Below are 15,582 nucleotides of genomic sequence, written 5' to 3' on the forward strand. Positions count from 1 at the left end.
TCCCACATCGGGCTCCTTGCTCGGCAGGGAGCCTGCTTCTCCCTCTGCCTCTGCCTGCCATTCTGTCTGCCTGTGCTCGCTCTCTCTCTCTCTGATAAATAAATAAAATCTTTAAAAAACAAAAACAAAAACAACAACAACAAAAAAGCTTTGTTAGAGCCCCTGGGTGGCTCAGGTCATGATCCCAGGGGACCCGGGGTGGAGCCCCGCATCAGGCTCCCTGCTCCGTGGGGAGCCTCTGCCCCTCTCCCTACTTGCGCTCTGTCTCTAATAAATAAATAAAACCTTTGACAAAGAAAAAAACAAAAAGGGGAGCTTTGGCTAGGGACACCTGGGTGGCTCACTTGGTTTAAATAAATACATCAATCTTTAAAGAGAGAGAGGTCGAGAGCATGAGTGGGGGAGGAAGCAGAGAAGCAGACGACCCACTGAGCACAGAGCCAGAAGTGGGGCTCGATCCCAGGACCCTGAGGCTCCTACAACCCTGAGATCAAGTCCCGAGCCAAAAATCAAGTGGGACACTTAACTGACAGAGCCATACAGGCACCTAACAAACTATTCTAGCTACTGCTTTGTATAAAAGTGGCATTCAAGAGATGACTGCTGGATATATAAATGAGTAACAGAGAATTTCAACTTCATCTTTTAGATTTTTTATTTTAAACTAATTCTAGGGCCACCTGGGTGGCTCCGTCATTGGGCATCTGCCTTTGGCTCAGGTCATGATCTCAGGACCCTGAGATGTTGACCCAAGTGGCAGGTGGTGGCCACTTGACTGACTGCCGCGCCGGCCCCAGCCCACTGGCACTTTAAGCCACAGACCTTATTCCGGGTCACGCGTGTTCCTACTGTTCTTTTTTCTGTCCAGGGACCAAATTCAGGACGTCTCAATATAGGATTTTATGAGCTTAAAAAGCATCCGGAGTTGAAACATGTTATCATAAACAATATTCTAAGAAGGAAGAGGAATGAGTATGGACTCGCTCTGCCCACGGAGAGTGTCAGCAAACCCTGCACTGGAGCAGGGTCAGCGCGAGGTCAGCACTGGATCTTATCACTGCGGACAGCGCCAGCGATTCACAACAACCAGGCTGGACAGAAACACTCAAGTGAAAGAACAGTACAAAAGATCAGAATATCTGGAAACGGGTCCCAGCACACAAAGATCTCAGCAGGAAAATGTAACAATGTTCACCAGCGACAGTAGAATAACTAAACGGCAATCAGGATAAAAACAACCCAAATGCGCATCGTAGATTCCGGATACGTTGCAAAAGAATGAGCCGGAAGCGTTCTTCCTCTGTGACGGAGGAAATGCGGGAAAGACAGCTTAAACACCCAAATCAGGACTGCAGAGCCCAAGAGAAAAGGTGAGGAGGAACCAAGGAGTCAGCAGCATGATGCGGGAAGCACGACAGGTCACGACGTCCTCCGGGGTGGGGTCAGCGCGGCACAGCCGGAGCTCAGCCAGCAGCGCGAGGCTGGGGGCAGTGCTCACGGAGACAGAGATCACTAGGATGCCGGCGAAAGTCCGCAAACGCGCTCGTCAGGGAAGGCCGAGACACGAACATTCTCACCTCCTCTTCTGGAAAGACAGAAAGAAGTCCGAGTGCCGAGGGAGGCGGGGCCGCGCCCGCTTCCTCACGAGCCAGCCGCGGCCATCCCTCGGACCCGCCGCAGACCCGCGTGTCCGGAGTCAGTTACTTGGAGTCTGCAGAGCTGACCTTCACGACCACCAAGGACCCCAGCCCAGGGCTCCTTCCTCAGCCGATCAGGCAGCGTTACTCCGTGTGCAAACCCCTACGGCAGTAAAGCGGGGTAAGGTCGCGCCAGGCCTCCGCCGTCTCACGTGCTGCTGACCCACCACAGGGACGCGTCTTCAGCAAACGAGGAGGCGGAGCGAGAGCCGGGTTTGCACGGGCAGTGGCCCGACGTAGCACTAACCACGACGCAGTACGTAAATGTCTGATACTTAAATGTCCTACCCCGCTTCTCTGGGCTGCGCCAGTGAGTCCTACTCGCCCCCATCCTGCCCACTCCCCTTCCTGGAGTCTGCCCCGAAGGTCTCCTCCAGGGCATGACTCCCAGCTGCTGCCCTGCCTCGGCACCCAGCAGCGGCAGGGCCCAGCGCGGCGCGTCCCCCGACCCAACCGTGCGAGTCCCGAGACAAAAACACAAATGCAGCTGAGTGGTAAGAAGCCGCGACCTACCGAACGTTCTTTCAAAGAAATCTCACAAGTGATAATTTCCTAAGCGGTTCTCTACCTTTAGTCCTTCTAATAATGCCTCGGTCCCAGCGAGCGCACCACAGCGCTGCAGATGCCACACCCGGGAAAGCCCCGGCATCCCGCCCGGGCTGTGGCTCACTCTGAGCCGCCACCAAGCCCTGATGCGTCCTCGGCCGGAAGCAGACACGCCGAGCAGCTCCACAGAGTCGCAGCATCCAGGGGCCTTTCTCTGGAATGAAACTGAACAAACCTGAGTGTGCCCTGGGCGACCTGGATCCCGCGGGTCGCAGCCTGCAGCAGCGCGAACCCGGGGAAGGCGCGGCCGGCACTCTCGGGCGTCTCCCACCGGGGAAGTCTGAGCACGGTCGCTGCTGAGGGACAGTCCACCCACCAAGAGGGGCTGAGGTGTCCGACCGTGTCCGCGGTGGGGAGTTCCTGGGGGACGCGATGTCACACAGCCTCGCTGGCCCGGCGTCCGGGGAACAGCACGGAACTAGAGGACGCCGGGGCCACGCAGAGCCCCAGTTCTTCCTCGCACAGACCCCGGGGCACAGCCGCGGGAGACATGCCCGAGGCGGGCATCTGCTCGCTTGGCAGGCCGAGGCCTGGGCACCGGCCCCTCCACGTCCGCCCGCGGGCTTGGCGGCCGACGGAGCTCTTCCCGCACCGCAGGCCCCACCGCGGCTCGGCGGAGAAAAGGCACAGGACGACGTGCCGGCATGTCCGCCTCCTCTCCTGATTCCCGCTGCTTGACCATAACTACAGAGTCTTAATTTCCTTCATTTCTGAGCTAAAATAATGGACAGTGTTCTCTGACAGATTCACTCTGAAGGTTTGGGGGGATTAACTAACAACCTCCCCCTCGAAAACAACTCTTTCCACTAACTCTAAAGGCATTAAAAGGCTTTTCATTCCAGGAAACCGAAGTTTCCACTTTCATTCCCCCAAACCGCGCGAGCGAGCCATCAATCACGACGTTCCTTGGGCCACGACTTTCATGAAAATCAGTGAAGTGACAGCTCGAGTGGTTTCACGGTTAGGAAACTTAAGAAACACCAGGCGCATCTCACCTGGAAGAAAGACCTTCCCTGTGGCCCACGTGCCGATGCGCTCTCGTCCCCCCGGGCGGCACACACGGAGCTCGGCCACGGCGCTTGGGCCTCCCCCACACGGCGTTCGCAGCATCCCCGGCCGCGCCAGCCCCGGCGGGAGCCGCCGTCCAGGGGAAGACTCGAGCTGCCCTCTGGCTCGCCCTTCGACCCAACCACCACCGCTTCGTTAAAACCACGTCCCAGGCCTCAGCCTCACCACGCGACCCAGGACCAGACTCTGCCCCCCAGCGTGAGCTCTGCGACACAGGACAGCGCCGGCAGCCGATCTCTGTCTGGGGATCGTACTGTGAGAGACCTGAGCAGCAGAACCCCACGGACACCACACGCTGAGGCCGCCCAGTCCGTGACACTCCTTCCCGACGAGCCGCGGGGCTTCCCGCACGAGCGTCCTCTGGCAGCTTCGCTCCGGCTCCGCTCCTCGTCCTGACCCTCCCGTGTCTCCCCCGCGCTCCTCCCTCTCCCACAGGGACCGGATGCACGACGCCCTCTGCTCACACCATTTCTAACCGTCCCCCAAATCCCCGTGGAACCAGCGGGGCTCTGACACAACACACGAAATGCATCTGACACATGTGCGCGAAGACGATGTGCGCACACCCGAGAACCCGCCCGCCACCCACCGTCCCTCGGCCTCACGCGCTCGCCAGCGCGACTGCCCCCGGGGCCGGAGCTCCACACTCCGGCTCGGGCCCAGATCCACACCGCCTCTGGCCACACAGGAGAGCACAGGCAACGTCTACCCTAACAGCCCCAAATGGAAGTCACCCCGGTGCCCTTCAGCAGGGGAACGGCCTCTCAAACGGCCGTGTGTCCACCCACTGCCAAGATGCACGGCAAGTGAATCCCAACCCATGTGGACCAGGAAATGTCAACCGTGGGAAGAATGGACTGTAGGGGGGCGCCTGGGTGGCTCAGTGGGTGCAGCCTCTGCTTTCGGCTCAGGTCATGGTCTCAGGGTCCTGGGATCGAGCCCCACATCTGCTCTCTGCTCAGCGGGGAGCCTGCTTCCTCCTCTCTCTCTCTGCCTGCCTCTCTGCCTGCTTGTGATCTCTCTCTGTCAAATAAATAAAATCTTTAAAAAAAGAAAAAAAAAGAACGGACTGTAGAGTTCCACTTCCATAAAACTCTGGAACCAGCAAAGCTAGTCAGCCCGGTGAAAAGCAGATCAGTGTTTGTGGCTGGGGCACGGCAATGACCACCAAGGGGCACGAGGAACTCCGGGGGTGATGACGCCTTTTTGTATCTTCATGAAGATGGAGGCTGCTGGGGCACCTGGGGGCTACGTCACTGAAGCGTCCGACTCTTGACTTTGGCTCAGGTCATGACTTCAGGGCTGTGAGAGACTGAGCCCTGCATCGGGCTCCGCACTGGGTGTGGAGTGTGCTTACGACTCTCTCTCTCCCCGTCGGCAACCCCCAATCCCACTCCCAAAAGAAAAGAAGGAAGGACTGCGGGACGGACTTCCTGGAGGAGGCGGCTGGTTACTCGAGGGCCGACCCTGCAACCCGTGCACATCCGTCCGACATGTCACGCGCTCCGTGGCTGGCAGCCACCTGCAGGCTCGCACCGCTCAGCCAGTGAACCGCTCAGCCGGTGAACCGCTCAGCCGGTGACCGAGCGCTCACCAGGGTCCTTCCCGGTCTTGGGTTCTAGGCGTTCACGGACTCACAAAACTGAAAACAACCCACGTAAGAACACCATGAGCCGTGTGACCTCACTGACGAGCAAAGAAACATAAACTAAGACACGAGTGACAACATGTGTGCAAATGAGCAGCCCCGGTACCAGCGGTCCCGTGGGGGTGCAACCCCCGAGTGCGGCTACCACACAGGCGTCCCCGCGAGAGCTCAGCCCAGTCAGTACCCGCATATCCCGCAGTCGGGGACGAACCCTTTCCCGGACTCATATGCCAACAACCCCTCCGTCCGCACTGGTGGCCGTCTGCGGCAGAGGGACGCCCCGGACAGCCCGAGTGTCCATTGGGAAACGATCCTTCTGAGCAGGGAGACACTTGTGAGGAGACGACGGAACACACCGGAAACCCGCACGCGCCCGGTGATCCGGGAACGAAGCAGCAGCACGAGGACAAAGCGCGGGGGGTCCCGACAGTGGGCGCACCGGGAGGAGGGGCACGGGGTGACACGCCGAGGCGCTCAGCCCAGGCCTCGCACGGAGCGTGTCTCTGACCGCGGTTCCCGCGCCGACTGCCTCCAAGCTCCCAGCTCGCGTCGGCATCGCCACACGTGTCCCGGGAACAGCAGCCTTGCAGGACTTGGACGGACGACGGACGCAGGGCTGAGACACGCAGCGGAAGGCCTAACCACCCCACTCTCTGTGTGTCCAAGGGCACGTCGGTAGAGTCAGCAGCGCCAACACCTGCGGTTGTCTGAAGACGAATAATGAATGAACACGACGTAACCGTACGGCACCTGTCACCGTGCTCACCCCTCCTCCCTCCCAAGCCGCAGGACCAAGGTCCCAGCACCGGCACAACCATTGCCAGTAGTGACTCACGGTGACCATGCAACAACAGTCACCACTAAACAACGCTGAGGAAAAATGACCAGAAAGAAATCAAATCCGGACAGAGAAATTACAGGTGATGAATCTGCAGCGTTCTTTTTTCCAAGCGTCCTGCTCTCCGACTGCACAACTTAGAGTAAGACATTTTAACAACGCTGGCCGGTGCAGGGGCGGCTCAGCACACACGCTTCACCAGCCAAGGGCGATAGGCCACTCTGACAGAGCGACAAGCACATCTGGGCAGCACATCGGACAGAATCATGCTCCCGTCACGGAACACTCAACACGGCGGGTACCGGAGGAAACTGCCTCCCACGGCAAGGGTCAGACCCAGCAAGCGCACGGACCCCACGGTCAGCTCTACGGGCTGCGAGCTTCTGCTCTATGGTCGGGACGCGACCAGGATGCCCACTGCCAACACTCCTAGAAACACGCCGCTGCACCTCCTCGACGGAGCACTGACGTGACAAAAGGACAGAAGCATCCCACTTGGAGACAAAGAATGAAATGACGCCTGCAGACATGATTATCTCGCAGGGAGAAAACTCTAAAGAATCCACCAAAAAGCAGCTGTAACTAATGGCCGAATTCAGCAGCGTAGCAGGATGTGAAGTCATACAACCAGCCGTATTTCTAACAGGAACAATGGGCCATTTCAAAAGGAAACTATGAAAACAATTATTTAAAATCACTCAAAGAATAAAATACGTAGGAATGAAGGTGACCACGGAGGGGGAAGCCTGCACCACTCCAGACACGGACAAATGGAAACCCGCCCCGCGTGCGTGGGCCGGAGGACGTCCTACTGCTACGACGTCACGGGACCGACGCCATCCACGCTCCAGTGCCCTCCCCATCAGAAGCACAACAATACGGCTTTCAGATGCAGAAAACCCATCCCGAAAGTTGCGTGGACTGTCCACGGACCCAAAGAGCCAAAATGACCCCGAAGAAGAACCGGGAAGACTCACACTTCCTCCTCCCAAACCGACCGCATAAAACTGCAGTAAGCAAACCGCATGCTGTTGGCACAGAGACAGACAGACGAGGGGAGGTGGACAGACAGCCCAGAAAGAAACCCTCACGGGACAGCGGAAGGACTGCTGACAAGGATGCCGAGACCCCTCAACGGGGAGCCCACAGCGTCTTCACCAGACTCAGCTGGGAAAACTGCCCGTCCACAGGCGGGAGTCGGGGGCAGCCAGACCCCGACCCAAGCGCACACACCGATTAATTCAAAACGGATCAAAGACCTCGACGTAAGGCCCCAAACGATGAAACGCTGGAAGAGACGCAGGCCAGAAGCTTCGGGACACTGGGTCTGACAATGGTTTCTTGGATGTGACCAGAGGCACGGGCCACCAAAGGAAAAACAAAGTGGACTTCACCGAACTTCTGAAATGCTGCACATCAGGAGACGCTGTCTACAGAGCAGAAAAGTACCTGCAAATCGTGCATCTGGTAATATCCAGAATAAAGTCCAGTTACTATCCGGTTAATGTCCAGAATACAAGCAGAGCTTCTGATACTAACCACCAACCCGACTCCAAAAACAGGCAAAGCAGCTGAACAGCCACGTCCCCAAAGATAGGAGAGTGGCCGATAAGCCCGTGAGAAGATGCTCGACGTCCCTCACCTCCAGGGAAACGCACGTCAAGGCCACGACCAGGTGCCACCTCACACCTGTCCGGGCGGCTAGACCCCGACAGACGGGAAATGACAGGTGTCAGCGAGGGGCAGAGGAAGGGGAACCCCGTGCGCTGTGGGCAGGAAAGCAAACTGGGGCCACCGGTGTGGAGGCCAGGATGGAGGGTCTCCCACAAAACTCAGAATTACCGAAGACCCCCCAACCACCCCACTTCTGCCTCTGACCCCCGAACGACGGAAAGCAGGGTCTCGGAGCTCTGTCCATACAGGCTCATACCAGCGTCAGCCCCAACAGCAAGCGCACAGGAGCAAGCCCAGGATCGCGGCTGGGCGTGCGGGTCACAAGCTGCGGGGTGACCCCCATCCTGAAGGACAGAAGTCTCCCTCGGGCCACAGCAGGGACGAACCTTGAGGACATCGTGCTGAGTGAGATGGCCGCTGCTGGAAGACAGACAGGACACGAGTCCCCTCTGAGAGGGACTCAGACTTGTCACAAAGGCGGAGCGAACGGCGGGTGCCGGGGGCGGACGGGATGGGGATCCAGGGGTCAGCGGGTGCGGAGACTCCGTTTCACATGCCAACGTGAGTCATGGGACAGTGGGGACAGCCGCACCGCGCAGCGGATGTATTTCACGCCGCTGAACTAGACTTCACAACGGTTACACGGCGTGTTTCACCACAGATGATCGACCACTAGGTGTTTACAGACGGGCACACAGAGTTTTTAAAGTATTTCACTGAGCAAAAACTTCAACAGCTAAAGAACACCTTTATAGGTCCTTCATCAAGGAAATGTATTTGAACACTTGGAATAGACTCTGAAGATACAGGCTGTTCCTAAACTTAGCCAGGAACGAGTAACCTGCGCGCGAGGGGAGGCTAGTCTGCACGTCGGGGCGGTCGCACGTGATGTGGAAGCACAGGTACAGGACAGTGAATGAAAGTCTCCAACACGTGCAAGGAAACACGTCTGTCAAACACCAGAAGTTAAGAGCGAACGATCAGAGCCTGGACCACAGCATCAGAGAGATCAACACTGGTGTTTGCGTCTGCCACTGACCACCTCTGCACCTTCAGGCAAGGTCCCCCCCGCCGGACGGCCACCGTCCTCAGCCACATGAGGAGAATGACCACAGACCTCCTGGAGTTGGGAGAATTCACCGAGACACAGCACAGGGCTTGTCCAGATTAGCCGCAGCCGTCAGTTCTGAGCCTGACTGAAACTGCCAACGGATCCACTGAGTATGTGTCACCATTGGGAAACCAGCCCCTGCCTCCTTGTCCCAGCGGCGCCTCACACGGTCCAGAGGAAGACGCGCCTCACCACAAGGTGCTCACAATCCGCAAAGGAAGCAGAAATGGTTTCAGGGACGAGAGCCTCTAACAAGTCATGCGGGTGCATTTCGTACACATCACCGTGTGCAGGTACGTACCTCACAGGACAGAACGCAGGGGTCGAATCTTAAAAGGGTATATTTTTGGGGCGCCTGGGTGACTCAGTGGGTTAAGCCTCTGCCTTCGGCTCAGGTCATGATCTCAAGGTCGTGGGATCGAGCCCCACATCGGGCTCTCTGCTCGGCCGGGAGCCTGCTTCCCTCCACCCCCTGCCTGCCTCTCTGCCGACTTTTGCGCTCTGTCAGGTAAATAAATAAATAAATATCTTCCTAAAAAAAAAAAAAAGGTAGATTTTTACCTACTAATGAAGGAAAAATACAAAATAATCAAAACAAGAGCGTGCTCTGACCAAAGAGACCAGCGTCGTCAGACGGACGTCGGAGCGGGGAGCTGCCAGGCGTGAACGGAGGCCACTCGGGGTCCCTGCGAGGAAGCGCTCACAGACGCCCCGTGCAGGGCTGGTGCACAATGGGAATAACAGAGTCTTAAAGAATACAGGGAGGGACGCCTGGGTCACTCAGTCAGCCCAGCGTCTACCTTGGGCCCAGGTCAGGATCTCGGGGTCCTGAGGCCAGTCCTGCACCGGCCCCGCTCAGCAAAGACCCCGCTTCTCCCCCGTCACTCCCCTGCTCACGTTCATTCTCTCAGCCTCTCTCTGACATATAAATAAAATCTTAGAAAAAAAAAAAAAGAACGAGACCTATAATCTAGAAAATACCAAAGAAGGGTAAGGCTTACATTCCCTTGAAGGGGTTAGAACGACCTCCTCGGGACGTGCCTTCAAGAGGGGTCTGTCTGGCAGATGAGTCCGGGGGGTCAGCATCCCAGGCAGAGTGAGGACAGCCACGCCTCGGGGGCCCCAGGACACAGCACACTGGGTGGGAAGTGGCAGGCTCAGCGAGTAATACCTCGGGTGGGAATTCAGGCTTTGTGAGCAACAGAGAAAGCTCTCCGTCAGGCAGATTTGACAAGATGGTGTTCTGGAAAAACACCTGATACCATTGATGGGGAACAACAGAGACCGCACGTGTGGGCGGCCGGAAGCCCAGACAGGACCGCGCTGCTGGTGCGGACAGGGAACGAGGGGGGCTCGGACTCCGGCCAGACGAGGGAGGAGCAGCCCCCCAGACCCCAAGGAGGCCTGTTCCATCTCCGGGGGAGCGAAAAGCACGGTCTTTACCTCACTACTTCCACAGTCCACACGCACTCAATATCGCCCTCTGGGTCCAGGATAAAAACCTCAGGGTTAGCCTCGGAGGCCCTCCCCGTGGGGCTCCCTGTTTTCTTCCTGAAGACCCCTTCAGGCCCTCTGCGTTGACCAGAATCCCACCCGCCCTCCCCGGCCCAACTAGCGCAGGCCTTCCCCGGCTTCCTGACGTCCAGCAACCCCTTGACCGCGGCCGGGAGTGTATCCATCGGCACAGACCAACACAGGGGCGGAACCCCAGGCCGTCTGCGACACCTCTCCTATTGCTCCATCACACTCGCTCACTCCCATGGTTACGCTTCTCTGTGCCTTGTCCGTACGTCTCCTTCGCAGAGCTGCGGAGCAACGTCAAACGTGAACTCAGCTGTTACGGTTGTTCAGAACCCGCTACTCCGGCAAGGCTGCCGTTACGTACAGTGAAGTTAGTGTGAACAGGGGGAAGTGCATCTGCCAATCTGCCGCCTCGGAAGAATCGTAGGAAAGAATAAATCATCACAGACTGAAATGGATCCACAGTTGGTAACTTTGTGAAGAATTCTTGGGATTGTATCCACAGCATAATCTTAACTGCTGGTTTTTTAAAATAACTTGTTTCCAAAGACGCAGCAGGCAGCGGCCAACCCTCTTCTCCGGCAAAGCCCGTAAGGGAGTGGAATCCACAGAGGGCTCGGACAGCGCACGCGCTAAGACCAAATGACACACAGGTCGGCATGGCCCCTTGTAAGCAGCACACACAAATTTGGGAAGCACTCTTTATTTTTGTGTTGTCTGCCAAAAAAGGAAAGAAAATGACCCAGAGACAAAGCAAAATGGTAACTTCACAGTTCTAGGTGTTTCACGGAGTAGATTCTCGACAAGTCAGCACAGAGATGGAGCGCGCCTCCTGGAACCTGGGACGTCGGCTGCACACGGACGGCTCCCAGTGCGAGCGTACCCCTGTCCGTAGTGACGGGCAGCACTCCAGGAGGACGCGGTCACTGCAAACATATCACAAGAGGTCGGAGGACACAGTTATACCCGGGGTGTGACCCTAGAGTAAGCGATACAGGTCATTAATGGATGCCCTGATCTGAAACTCTGACTGGAATGGAAGAGTCCTCCGGCCCCACGTCAGCCTAATCACACGAGCCAAGCACATCACTCCAGAAACACAGGGTCACAGGGATCCGAGACAACAAGAAAACAGAAAGGGTCACTCGCCCTGTCCAGCTGGCACAGAACTGCCAGACCTCTTGCAACGGCACAAACTAGCCCGTGACACTGGCAGACGTGAACATAAAATCCACACCTGCTTCAACAGAAGGCACTTCTGCCGTGACTACTACTGAGAAACTTCATGAAGCGCTAATGCTGCCTTATAGTTCTCCTAGTGAGACGTGACTATGTGTGGGTTTAAGACGGAACAGAAGTGACATATAGGACTTATTTTATGGAATATTAAAATACAGGTGACTGTAAATGACATAATGAATAATACAGGAACTCTTAGGGGTTGAAAGTTTAAATTTCATTTGTTACTGATTTTGCTGTCATAAATATATTTTTTAAAGATTTTACTCATTTGAGAGAGAGCGCACAAGCAAGGGGAGGGGCGGAGGGAGAGAGGGAAGCAGGCTCCCCGCCGAGCAGGGTCCCTGTGGGGCTCGAGCCCAGGACGCCGGGGTCATGCACGGCCTGAGCTGAAGGCAGAGGCTTCACCAACTGAGCCACCCGGGTGTCCCTGCCTATGATTCTTAATCTTTGTTCCTTGACTTAAAAACTGTAAAACAGGAGCTAACATCATGATCTTAAACATAAAAATGTTATAAATATTTGTTTTATATAAAATCTTACCTGTGCTTACCTTAATCTCAAATGACGCCTGTATTTTTTAAGATAAAATGACTTGTTGGTTTCAATTTTATGATGATTAAGCATCACAAACCATACTTCAATGTCTAAAAATGTAAAATGTTTTTACTAAGATACCAAAATTTATTTGTGTCTGTTTAGCTCTCAGACGAGGACTATGGAATTTTACATAATCATCAACTGCCAGTTTATAAACACACACCTTTAAATGAGAGGGACAGCCTGACCAGTCACTGAAAACCAAACTTAATGCCATACATATATTTGGACTTCAGACTGACTCCTCCGGTGAAAGCACTTTCCACCCCAAATAACAGAACCCACCAAAGAAGTTTCTGCTAGCTATACTTCCTGAACTGAGCAAAACTCTGCTCTAAAACCAGGGAGAGACTTAACAGAAACTGGTGAAAAATGCACAGGCCTCTTTCCTGGGGCGCGTGGCGACCACAAGAGGCCCGCAGACGGCTCACAGAACACAAACACGCCGAAGAAAGACAACAGTCGAGCTAAGGACTTTTGTCCAAACTGACGCAGTCACCAGGCTGCAACCACCGTGAGGAACCGGCGGGAACCCGAAGATCAGGTCCCACCGAGTCTTGACCACGGATCTCCCAGACGGTGCAGCCTCTTGGGACGCCAGCGTGGAGGCTACTCGAAACACTACAGCAGAACGACCACACGATCCGCAATCCCGCTTCTGGGTGTTTACCCGGAAGAAGTGAAATCGCTATTTGAGAAAGCCATCGACGCCCCTCCCCGCGCGGGCAGCCCTCTCCACCGCGGCCACAGCCCGTCGGCAGAGGCGTGCGGGAGGACGACGTGGGGCACACACGCGGCGACGACCCAGCCGTGAGAAAGGAAATCGCACGTCTGGGCCAGCGTGACCGCCCCCGAGGGCACTGCGCTGAGCGGAGGCGGTCAGACGGCAGCACCCTACCTTGAACCCTCTCTCACGTGTCAGCTACAAAGACCGAGCCCCAGACTCGCAGGACAGGTTGGTGGCGACCAGCGGCGGGAGAAACGGGGAAGGTACAAACTTTCAGTTAGAAGAGAAATTCGTCCCGGGCACGTCGGATTCCGCGCGCCGACTCCTGTTCCTAACGACGGACGCGTGTCTGACGGGTGCTGACAGATGAGGCCCCGAGGCTCTCACCACAGGAAACAAAATGTGTGGGGACAGAGCTGCCCGGACAGAACGAGCGGTCGGTTCGCAGTGGGGACAAGCACAGAATCACGATGCCATGCCCGGCATAAGCACCACATCGTACGTCATCTGTATCTCAGTAAAACTGGGGGAAGGAATGTAAACTAGACATCGACAGAGAATGCACTCCGGGCCCCAAGAGAAGGGCTCCTTGGGACCACGGGACACACACCGACCGCAGCGGGAACCGCCGCTCGCCGCGAGAAGACCGCGCCAGGCCACGGCCCCCGCCCCCCTCGGCCGGTTAGACTCGCTCCGGCCGTGTGAGAACCGGGACGACACCTACACCACTTCCAGGAAACACAGGACGGGTCACAGCGTTGGTGTCATTTCTCTCCAGCCGCTCGGTCAGTGATGTTGGACACAACAACTGAGTAACTACGATTCCTGACCTCCTCACTGTGTAAGGAAAGAAATAAAGATTTTTGGTAGAAGAGTTAGAGAAAATCCAGTAGCTACAAATTCCAACAAACATAAAAGTGCGCGTTCATAGGTGTTTTCTTCTCGGACGCCGTATCTGCTGTCCGTCCAGGAGATTGCCAGGAAGGACGAAGCCGTGCGCACGCGCGGGCCAGACAAGCTTCTGAGACTCAATTTCTGTGTGACGGAAACCAGAGCCCCTTGGAGAAATCAAAGGTTCTAGGTCTGGGGTGGGCTGCAACAGAGGTGAGCCTGAAAAATCCCGTGAGTGAGAAAGCAGAACGCCACTTCAGGAGTCCACATGGAGAGGCTCCAACGGTGAAGAGTGTAAGTCAGGATTTTGTCAGAAACGGACAGATGTATATCCAAAGTACTGAAATGCCTGAATTCCAAATGACATTAAAGAAACTAACTGGTTACCGTTAGACAATGCTCTTTTAAAAACTGGCACAAAGGGAAAGGGTCTGTTACTGTACCTTCGGATGTGCACACACCAGAGAACTGCCCAAGAGCACGTGACGGCAAATCTGGGTCCTCAGAGAAGCATTCCAGTTTACGACAGAAAGATGAACTGAGATGACCACAATCCGGCAATCCTTAATGAAGTACTGGCACGGCTGGTACACATCGAGGCTACCAAGCTGCCCACACCAGGAACCCGCATCACAGCCTCTCGGTTCGAGGACAGGGCACCTGGGACCGCATCTCGCCCCACCCAAGTCCCGAGGGCAACTATCCACTCCCATGAAATGCAGAGGAACAGATACACCGCCAGATGCCACGAGCCAGAGCCGACGACCGCGCGTCTTCAATCAATAAAGTGCAAAGCAAACCACCACGAGGATGAGTGAGAAGCTCTAGCCTGAAGGAGCCTCAAAGGCACTTTTGAGAGAAACAAACCAAGCAGAGCTTGAACATCACACAGAAGTGACTGCCGTGTTCAGGGTCTGCCAGGCTTCCCAACAGGGTAGAGGGCAGGTGTGCTGGAAGCCGCGGAGCCTTCATTCTCACCAGGCGCGGTAGAGAAGGGGTCCTGGAGAGCACACGTGCCTCCCCTACTGCAGCTGCGCCAACAGGAGCGTCACACGTGTGTAACGATGCGATGACGATGATGCTCAGGCTCGGCTATAACGGAGCAGAGCGTCTCGGTCTAAGTTAACCAAAGACTTGGGAAGAATTCACCTGTTCAGAATACAGACCAGACTCCTGGCTGCCCATCGTGGGGGGAGCACTCCTCCCAACCTGCTCCGGCCCAGTGACAAGGACACCAGCGTGGCCCAGACCAGCTGGCTCTGCACACAGCCCCTCCTGGGGCCGATGGCGACGCGGGGAACTGAGGACAGGCAGGCTGGGACCACGTATGGACGCCGTGGCGGGCGCCCAGAACGGGCAGGAGCGGCACTCGGGAAGGGAGAGATCCTGGCCGTCACTCCTGCCAACACTTACCCTCTGGTTTTCTTAATTCCTTTTCGTCTCTAGACAACACTGGTAAGACATTAATTTTCTGGTGGGTGAATACATTTCTTCCTGCCACCTTAAGATCTACGGACCCTCAGGCATGGAGAAAAGCCCGGCTCGGTGGCTGAGCCTGTGCTGACGAAGAGGGGACAGGATACCCGTGGGCGTGGGCTCCCACTGACAGACGTCTGTGCACACGCAGCCCCGGCGAGGACCGGCGAGTGCCCTGGGCAGGGAGCTCCACAGCGCTGGGAGCGGGAGACACACTGCCCTGTTTCGGTCAGTGACCCTAAGTTAAACATGAAATCCAACGAGCAGCATCTGACCTCCACATTCTTCCACAAGTAAGTTTAATATACACAAACCGTGGCTTATTTTAAAGAAAACTGCAGCCACAGAAAAATACTGACAGCTTCTTGTTCTTGAAGTTTGGAAGAAATGTTTTCAGGCCGGTATGACCTCACTATGACTTGTATTTGTAACATATCCTCACGTTACTTGCTTTCCATAAAAACATGTTAATGTGACTTATCATGT

General features: G+C 56.0%; 1 protein-coding gene across 7 annotated transcripts in view; it reads right to left on the bottom strand.

Annotated features, from left to right (window-relative positions):
* The window catches only part of ZMYND11 (zinc finger MYND-type containing 11), a 113,198-nt gene that overhangs the window by 49,650 nt on the left and 47,966 nt on the right, over positions 1-15,582 (bottom strand). The gene's annotated exons all lie outside the window — the stretch shown is intronic.

The sequence above is a fragment of the Mustela putorius genome, unplaced genomic scaffold (assembly GCF_011764305.1).
Source record: "Mustela putorius furo isolate JIRA1106 unplaced genomic scaffold, ASM1176430v1.1 tig00004033_pilon_pilon_pilon, whole genome shotgun sequence".
In the NCBI taxonomy this organism is placed as follows: Eukaryota; Metazoa; Chordata; class Mammalia; order Carnivora; family Mustelidae; genus Mustela; species Mustela putorius.